Raw genomic sequence first — 10,167 nt, 5'->3', positions numbered from 1 at the left:
CTGCTTTGTTATTTTCACAGTAAGAACTGTCTTTTTTTTTATCACTTACTCCCAGCAAACACTCCAATCCAGCATGCATCAGTTTCATTCCGACACAGCCACATGTCATATTCTCACTCCCTCTGAGATGATTGGAATTGACAATGTCATTCTCTGAGATGGAGCAACGTAACATTGAGATGGTAATGTAGTGTACAAAGAAAAACAAAGAACAGAGAACACTTATATCCAGGAACAGGACCTTTGGACCTCCAAACTTGGGCTAAAATAAATCAACTGTCTAAACCTAGCAGCCAATTCCTCAGCATCTTTTTCCATCTGCTCCCCATTTACTCACGCATCTATCAAGGCGCACCTTGAATGAAACGACCGTGCCTGCCTCTACTATCTCTGCTAGCAACGCGTTCCAGGCACCTTCCACCCTCTGTGCAAAATACTTTCAACATCTATCCTCCTTAAATGTTTCATCTCTCAACTTTAATGAGTGACATCTCATTATTGAATCCCTCACCTGGGGAAAAAAAAACATATCTCTGCACACCCGATCTGTACCCTTCAAGGTTTGGTAGACCTCAATCAGGACCCATCAATCTCGTTTTATCTACTGAAAACAATCATAAACTTCTTAACCTCTCTTCATAGCTAGCATCTTCCGTACCAGCAACATCCTCACAAACCTTCTCTGCACCGTCTCCTAAACGTCCACTTCCATTTGGTAACTTGATGACCAGAACTGTGCACAGTATTCTAAATGCGGCCGAACCAAAATCTTGTGCAATTTTAGCATAACTTGCCAGCTCTTACACTCAAGGCCCGGTCCTATGACAACAAGCATGCCATACCCTTTTATGACCGCTCTATCCACCTGTGCCACCATCGTCACGGTACAAAAGACCTGAACTCCCAGATCTCTCTGCTCATCAAATTACTCCAAGGCTGTTCCATTTACAGTGTAGTTGGTTCTAGAATTAGGCTTCCCAAAATGCATCACTTCACATTTGCCTCGATTTAGCTCTGTCTGCCACTTCTACACTAAACTTTCTTGTCTATCTATATTCTTCTTCATTCTTTGACTGACGCCAATGATTTCAGCTACTCACAAATCTTCGTGACAAATGCAAAAGTAGTGGTGATAAAGTGGGCTAGCAAACCTTGGAGACTGAAACATGGCAGCTGCTGCTATTTAAAACGATGAATAATATCAGGAATATTAACCCCAATATGAGGAACAGAGGAAAAAATTTTGAATTGCTGAAAACCCATTCATTCTTGCCTCTTTGAAAGGCAAATTTGCCGTCCTTAACGAGACCTGCCAACATATGACTCCAGCCTCACAATAGTGCAATTCACCCATGAAATCCCTCTGACTCAGTTCAAGGTGAATGAAGAATGAACAACAAATAATGTTAAGACCATGAAGGCCACACTTCGTGGGAGAATAAAGAAAATTTAAAAAGGACATGGATGACGGGGAAAATTGGGAGTCATCTCTGCATGGACTCAAATTCAACTGATTATCCAAGTTAAATAGACACATGGATACACACACCGCCAAAAAGTCAGGCTCATAGGGGGACTTCAGGAAAGGATTCAATTACCCGCTGAAGTGTAAATCTACGTGCCCAGGCACAATGTGAACAGGTCATTCTCCACTCCCATACGTGAGAAGGGATCACTCAGGAGGCCAACTGGCAGAGTCACCAGCAAGTATACAAATGACATTAGGGGTCCGATTGTGCTGTTATTGCAGGTGTTCATCGCATCCAGCAATGAACCATGTTTGGACGCCAGTTTCCAGTAGAGTTCCATTATTTCCTGATGTAGATCAGCGATTCAGATTTAGTTGTAGGAGTCATGATTTAGAAGTTTGCAGAGGTTGCGACAATTGGTCGTGTATTTGACTATGATGGATAATGTCAGGGCCTGCAGAGAAGTATCAATCAGGTGGAAAATAAACCCGGCGAATGGAATTGAATCCAGACCAATAAGTGGTAACGCATTTGGGGAGTTGAAACGCTAACAGTGAGGATTCTGAGTGGTGAACAGAACAAACAGGAACAAAGGGATCTTGGAGTGGATATTCACAGATCACTGAAGATTTTTGGACAGGGAGCTCAGTTGGTCGAGAGTATCATTGGATATTTTCTGTTGTTGACCATAGACTGTGGATGATGTTCGATCTTTAGCAACCGCCAGTTTAGGAAACAACGAAAAAAAATGAGCACAAGTCTGGTCAATGCAATAATCAACATTTCATAAACTTGTAAGATAAAGGATGGAGCGCTGAAGTTTACCATTTTGACCATCAAGACCGCTTCCTCACTCAATGAATTTATCACTGATACATCTCCAAGTCATGCCGGTATGTGCCTTGGAGGATAACTTGAAAAGGGTAGTGCTTCAGTGCATCTTTAACCTTGTCCTCATAGTCGGTACCGTTTTTGAGCTTTGAGTGTTCTGTCAACACAGCCTGGATGACTTACTCCACCGCATCTTGTAGGTGGTGCACTCTTCTGCAATTGTGCCTTAGCGGTGAGGGTAATAAACATTCAGGTATTAAACGTGGTACAGTTAAGTGACCGCATTGTCGTGGAGGATGCCCAGTATTCGCACACAACCAGGCAAATGGAGAGAGTTCTGTTACACATCTATTTTGTGCTTTACAGATGATGCAGGCTTCACGGAGACATGAGTTGTGTTAATAATCAAACAAAGTCGACTGACGGGCATTTTGTTTGTAGTCAACTTCTTCATATGGGCCGTCAGGTTCCATTTCTCCTAAATATTAGCTCCGAGGGCGATTACACGGAGGACTTCAGTTACAACGAAGCCATTGACTATCAACAGAGTATGATTAGGTTCTCATTTGTCAAAGTTATCATTACTGTACTTGGTCCATGTGTGGACTAATCCGATTCCAATCGCTATCTGATTTCAAGTTCCAGTTCCCGTGCTGTACGGGAAAGCAGAAATTTGCGAGGATGTTGTCAACTTTGGTTAAAATGGAACTTCGTGAAATGATTGGTCGGTCTGGGATTATATTCCTTAAAAAAAAAATCGTGGGATCTTGACAGGGTAGATACAGGCTTTCCCTATGCTCTGAGAAGAGCACCAGACGACATAATCTAAAAATGAGATGACACCCATTTAATTCAGAAATGAAAAGTAATTTGCATGCTCATAGAATCTGTGGCTTTTTTGGCAAACGAAGTAGAGGCTAAGTTGTTGGGTATTTTCAAACTGTGTCAGGTATTTAATCAGAAAGATGATGAAGGTTGTCGTGGTAAGTGAGCTGAATGAAATTGAAGATTATCAGATCAACCATGAGTTCGTTGTACAGTGGGGCAGACTCGATGGGCTGAATGGCATGCATCCATTTTGTTTAACTTCTGGTCTAACGCCAAATTTTATTCATAAGCTGAGAATTGTGAGTGGATGGGATGAAGTGATTGAAAAGGTTTATCAAACAGATCAGGAACGAATCTCATAAGCTCATGAAGAAGAAATGTGCTCTGACCTGGGGGCAACAAATGACACTCTGCGCAGCACAGGTGGCTGTTTACTGAAGCTGTGATTGCTTAAGAAAATTGGTCGACCTTGTATATTTAGCAAGTCAGGCATCACGCTGCATGTGCAAGAATGGAAAGTTTGTTTTATTGGAGCAGTTTTCTACGGTTCCAATTCCGTGTGACTGTTTGAAATACTGATCAGATCATCGTGTGGACTGTTAAGTTAAAATAATCATGAACAATTCCACTGGATGAACCTGTGCTCCCGATCACTTGTTAGTTATTTCTCTTTCAGTTGATGTAAATTCATAGAAAGACAAGATGGAATGAGGGGTGTAAAGAAACAAAATGTGTTCCTTCTCATTACACCAATTTAATTTACAACTGAATAGAACATCTGCTCTCATTCTTTATTTCAACTTTAATGTGCTGTTTACTATTCGTGAATCTCCCGTGCAGTGAAGGGCAAGAACAAATTCTCGATCCAGTGTATACCATAGGTGTGAGATGCAAAGTAAAAATGCAGTCGTGGTTTGTGGAATTAGCAACTAAAGTATGACTCGAACCGGTGAATGCGGAGCACTGTAGAATAATAACCCACCACCGTAATCTCTCGGTCTCCTCAGCACGGTTTGCACAGAGGTGACATATGACCTCGTCAAGGTTACATGTGGTGAAAGCCGTGGATGAGAAGTTTCTAGAGCTAGATTGAATCCACACCATTGTGTTTCTGCTTTCACCGGAATTACAGTAACAGCAGAATCCAAGAAATAGCCATCCTGGTCGGAATGACCATCTGTCATTGATTTATTCTGAATCAATACTGTGTCAGAATGAAACAGCGAACAAGAATTTCCCGTCATATTCACACCCACATTCTGCCTCGACTCATAACTTCTTCAGTCACGTTCTCTCTCACGTGAAGAATTAGCCATGGAGTGGGATATAAAGGCAATGTTATTGTTCAATGTCAGTTCTCATATGGCTTAACTGAATTGGGTTAAACCGCAAGAAAGCTGTTTTGTTCGTTTCATTTTATTAAGTAAACTGAAAGTTACACTGTTCATTGTAATAATCGGAAGTGAATTAGATTTATCTCATTGGAACGATTAATGATATATGCAAATTTGTTCGGAATTTATTTCAGCTGAAAGAAAATACTGCTTAGAAAAGGAGACGATTAAAGTCCAAAAGAAAAACCAACAGTTTTGTTGCTCGTGCCTTGGCAGATTTCACTGATCATTAAATGGAACAGCCATCATGGTGATCACATCTTTTCGCCAAGTGATTAAAGCAGGAAGTCGATCTCCAAGCAACGGGTCACTTATTATTCATTACGTAATATCTTTCCTTTGCAATAGCAAAATGCACTGAGTTCCATTTGCAATGCTTCAGGTGGCATAGTATGCCAAGTCATTGCAAATCCAGGGTTTTGGAAACAAAATCTTATTCAGCTGTGCACGTTCACGAAATTTCTATACTTTTAAAGACAACCAACTGAGACATTGTTTCCCCGCGGCTTCCAACCGACTACACCCCACCCCTACAACTTTACCTAGCCACAGGCTATTTCTCTGCTTGTGAAATTTATTCCTTGTCTGTCACTTAATATGCCTTCCCAAATATTTTGAAAAACAGGTTCTCGGAGTGTTAGCGATTCTGCTCTCATCACTTCTTTGTCCAATAAAGGTTTCATCAAAGTTTTTTTAAAGGCTTGAAGTTTAGATATTTACTAACTTAAAAGAGGGAGTTTTCCACATATTTACTCTGTCCAAGCATTTCATAACCTGGAAAAACTCCATTAAATCTTCCTTGGTTCAGGGATAGATGTTCTAAATATTCCAAGAAAACAAGTGAATAAAATCTCGTCTTCAGTAAACACCGTCAGCATCGTCTCTCATGACATTACACCCCCGTAAAAGCCGTTATTATCCTCTCCGATAGAAACACAGTATTCTACAGTGCATAAAGAGGTTGCTGTGGTCACAATGCAAAATACAGTCAACTCCGATCACAGCCACCACACAACAGCATGCTGGCAAGCAGCAATAAGTTTGCGAGCAGAGGAAATGTTCTGAAGAACAACAAATGCACAATATCATTACTTAGCGGACATTGACAGACATGTAGGAACTGAGAATGACCTGAATGTTTAACTTCGATGTCCTTAGAGGCTGTGGAGATCCCTCGAATGAGAATGTCGAAAACTGACATTGATGGATTTCCACAAAGGATCAAATCCTCGGGGGACATGTTGTTGAAATGTACGCTTCAATAGAATTATAATTTAATATCGCTGACTTCACCAGTCACCCCACTCAAGGCAGTAATCAGTACTGCAGATAATCACACATAATCCCAATTCCCCGCCCTGGAATCAGAGAAACAGTGACGCAGACGCCCAGGTCCAACAGGAAATGGGGATGGGAATTACTCTCTGGCTCCAGTCATGCAATAGGTGAGCGTGCGGTCCTTCTATGTTGGAATAGAGGCGCAAGAAATTCCGAGGTTGTGAGTGCTCCTGATCAAGAACATATTTGTTCCCGTTTATACTGTCATAGCGATCTATACTGCATCTTGCCGAGACAGCTGAGTGTCACAACTGGAACGTATTGAGCTCTTAACTGTGCAGTAGTGGTTTGAAAGCTGATTTTGGTATTTGGATCTGCGTTTCCGATACTGGCGGTGGCAGCTGCTTTTGCTCGCATCAGCTCAGAATCAGTTTCTTCCTCACTGTAAAGACTTCACCCTAGAGAAGGTGGTGCTGGCGTGATAATTTGAATGAGCCAAAAGTGTGAACTGCAGATGCTGGAAACCAAAGTAGAGATCAGAGTGGTGTTGGAAAAGCACGGCAGGTCAGGCAGCATCCGAGGAGCAGGAACATCGACGTTTTGGGCAAAAAGCCCTTCATCAGGAATAGAGGCAGGAAACCTCCAGGGTGGAGAGATAAATGGAGAGTCGGTGAGGCTCGGGAGAATGTATCAAAGAGTACAATAGGTGAATGGGTATGGGGAAGGGGGTGATACGTCAGAGAGGAGGATGGGGTATGGCAGCAAAAGTACAAAAGGTGAATGGGGTGGGGATGGAGGTGATAGGTCAGAGGGGAAGGTCGAGCGGATAGGTGGGAAGGGAGATTGGCAGGAAGGATAGGTCATGAGTACAGTGCTGAGCTCGGAGGTTGGAAAGGAGGTACAGTGGGGGGAGGGAAAATGAGGAAACTGGTGAAGTACACATTGATGCCTTCGGGTTGAAGTGTTCCGAAATGGAAGAGGAGGTTTTCTTCCTCCAGGCGAGGAGGAAGGAGCGGCTGTGGAGGAGGCTCGGGACCTGCATTTTCTCAGCAGATGGGAGGGGGAGTTGAAATGTTGGGCCACGGGGCGGTGGGATTGATTGGTGCGGGTGTCCCAGAGATGTTCTCCCAAGTGCTCTGTGAGGAGGTAATATTTTAAACTAGTCATTCTTGGCGACTATGACATGGAACCGGTGATGTTTACATTCTATGTATTAAACTTGGAAAGCAAGCCTGACCTCAGGAACAGAGATCATGACTTTAATTTCCTGAAATCCTATTCATTCATGTTCCTTAGGCAGGGGATTTTACCACTTTTACAAGTCCTCCCTACGTGTGACTCCAGCGCCAGAAAAACATTAGCTTCCCCTTAATTCGAGAATCCACACCACGTGGGGAATCAGACTATTCGGCCCTTCCAGTCCACACCATCTCTCCGAAGAGCATCCCACCAGACCTCTATCCCATAAGCCTTGATTTCCTATTGTTGATCCCTGTAACCGGCACATCTTTGTTTGGAGTGAAGAAAATAACACAAACAAACAGATAATGTGCAGACTGCACACAGACAGACATTGAGGCTAGGATCGAAACCGGGTGCCGTCAGACAGCAGTGAACGAAGGACGAAAAATAAATGTTGTCTTAACCAGCGATCGCCACACCCTGTGGCGGAATAAGGAAAAAGAAAGCTCATTCACAACATGGACAAGTTTATTTGTATTTGTGTGAGCACGACTTGAAGAAATCGTTTACCCTGGATAGAAAAAAGGACAGTGATACCACAGAGAGAACAGGGCAATGCGGGAACTGCGGAAGTGTGAACTCATTGTACTCAATCACACTGGGGAGAGACCGTTCACCAGTCCCTTGTGAGGGAAGGGTTCACTGAGCAATACAACCTCTGGAGTCACCAACAAGATTACATATCCCATCAGATGTTCGATTATGCTGTCAATGCCGCTGTTAATCACAACCAGTGGCCGGTTTCATAACATCAATCATAGAGTCATACAGCATGAAAAAAGGCCCGTCAATCCAACTAGTCCATGCTGAACATACTGCCAAACTAATCTTGTCGCATCTGCCAACTCCTGTACCCGCTGAGGGGCGATAATGCCCTTGTAGTTCTATTACTGTATCGTTAATCCAAGACCCAGGTATTATTTTGTGTACAAAGGGTTCAGATCCTCGCATCGCAGATGGTGGAGTTTGAATTTAATAAATACCTGGAATTGAAGAGTCTCATGATGACTTGAATCAGTTGTTGTGGAAATCCCTATCTGGTCCACTCATGCCTGTTAGGGAGACCGAACTGCCATAGTCATCTGCTCCATCACACATGAGACTCCAGATGCGTAATACCGTGGTGGACTCTTAACTCTCATCTGTGAAATAGCTGAAGGACTAGGCATGAATGAATAGATTTTATTTAAAAATTCTCACTTAACCTTTCCCATTCTTGTACCGATCCAATTTTCCTTTAAATGTCGCAAATGTATCCTCATCTATCACATCCTCAGAAGTTTACTGGCACACATAAAACACCCTCTCTCAACGCAAAAAAGGCCTCCCATATCTCTTTTTAAAATCTGTTTTCCTCTTAAACATCTCGTCTTGAAATTTGTCGCCTGGGAAAAGGCAGCTATCTTTAACTCTATCTAAACTCTCAATAATTTATATACTTCTATCAGGTCGCCTCTCAAATCCCTATCCTCGAGTGAAAAGCGTCTCAACTAAGAGAAAGTGAGGACTGCAGATACAAGAGATCAGAGTCGAGAGTAACGTACCTGCATCCCGAGCTTCCGTGATCTACAACACTATACGAAGCAATATCATTATCTATATAAGCCATACTCATTTTGTTGTACCAAAATGCAGAACCTTCCATTTATCAATATTGGAATTCCATGTGAGATTTTTCAGTCCAATGGCGCATTGGACTAAGGTCCTTTTGAATCTTAACCAGTATTTTTCAGTGTCTCCAATTCTTGTGTCGTCTGCAAACCTAGGAAGCAAGCGTGCCACGCTTTCAATTGTTTTCTCATATAGATCATTGATTTATATTTAGTTGTAGTGGCCATGATTTAGCAGTTTGCCGACCAGTTAGTCATGTAATTAACCATGAGGAAGAAAGCCGCAGATTGTAGGGAGATATCAAACAATTGGAAAGAAAAATGGTGAAAGCCATTCAATCCAGGGAACTGGATGATTGTGAAGCAAGCTCAACTTTCATACCAGCCGCCGAATGTTAAGCACTCAATGTGCTCCACTTGTGGCACTCAGCTGTTTTAGCAACAAGCACTGTAGGTTGTTGTTTTATTATAAACAGGAGCAAATTGTCCCTTCTGCCCCGCTTTTGAGCAGGAGCACTCCCAACCTCGGAATTACTTGCGCTACTACGACCGTTACAGAAGGACCGTGCATTCACCAATTTCATCACTGGATTCATTGAGTAGCTCTGTGATTTCGTTCCCGTCCCGATTTCCAGTTGGATCTTCGCGACTGCTCCCTCAGTTCCTCTGATTCTGGGGCTGGTAATTGGGACTATGTGGCAGCAGTGATTACTGCCTTCTGTGGGGAAACTGATGAAATAGCCGAAGTTAACTGCATTGCTATTGAAGCATATATTTCAACCTGCACTCTATCCCGAGTCATTGATGTTTTGGAGAAATCTATCAATCTCAGCCTTCTGAATATTAATGATTGAATCACCAGAGTCTCTGGAGACACTGATGCTAAAGGTTCACCCCATTCTGAGTTCCCACGTGTCTATTACTGTTCTGAGAATTTCTGATGTTGTGAATTTGGAGCTCTGCTTAACATTTCCTCTGCTACTATATCTATGGCCCTTTATCACTGTCATTTTCTATGGCGTGTCGTGATCGTGTAGTGGTTAGTATTCTGCATTATGAATGCACTAATTTTTTTCTGCTCCAGCGTTTGTGTTACACCTAAGAAATCAATTGTTTATACATGGTAATATTCTCAAAAGCAATGTTTTTATTGACTGCAAATTCCGCTCGCTCACGTCTCTGCGTATCATATGTCAGACTTCAACTCCATCCATTTTCAGAAATTTCTCTCCCTCCACTGATAACTAACCGTCCTTTCCGTCCGCCCACACCACCCCTCACCCCCAGCCGCATTTCATTAATTTGGAGATGCAGACGTTGGATTGGAGTTTACTAAGTTAAAAATCACACAACACGAGGTTTTAGTCTTAGAGCTTAGTTGGATATTATAGATTTTGTCATGAGGTTGTTGAGTAATTTCCTTTTTCATTAAGGCACTGCAGAATCGAAAACTCACTCTCACATTGACACCACACAGTCTGTGCTGCTGTGGTCACTGTTGCTGGTTGAATGAGT

This window comes from Hemiscyllium ocellatum, chromosome 29 (assembly GCF_020745735.1).
Source record: "Hemiscyllium ocellatum isolate sHemOce1 chromosome 29, sHemOce1.pat.X.cur, whole genome shotgun sequence".
NCBI classification, from domain to species: Eukaryota; Metazoa; Chordata; class Chondrichthyes; order Orectolobiformes; family Hemiscylliidae; genus Hemiscyllium; species Hemiscyllium ocellatum.
Note: the sequence above shows the minus strand (reverse complement) of the source record.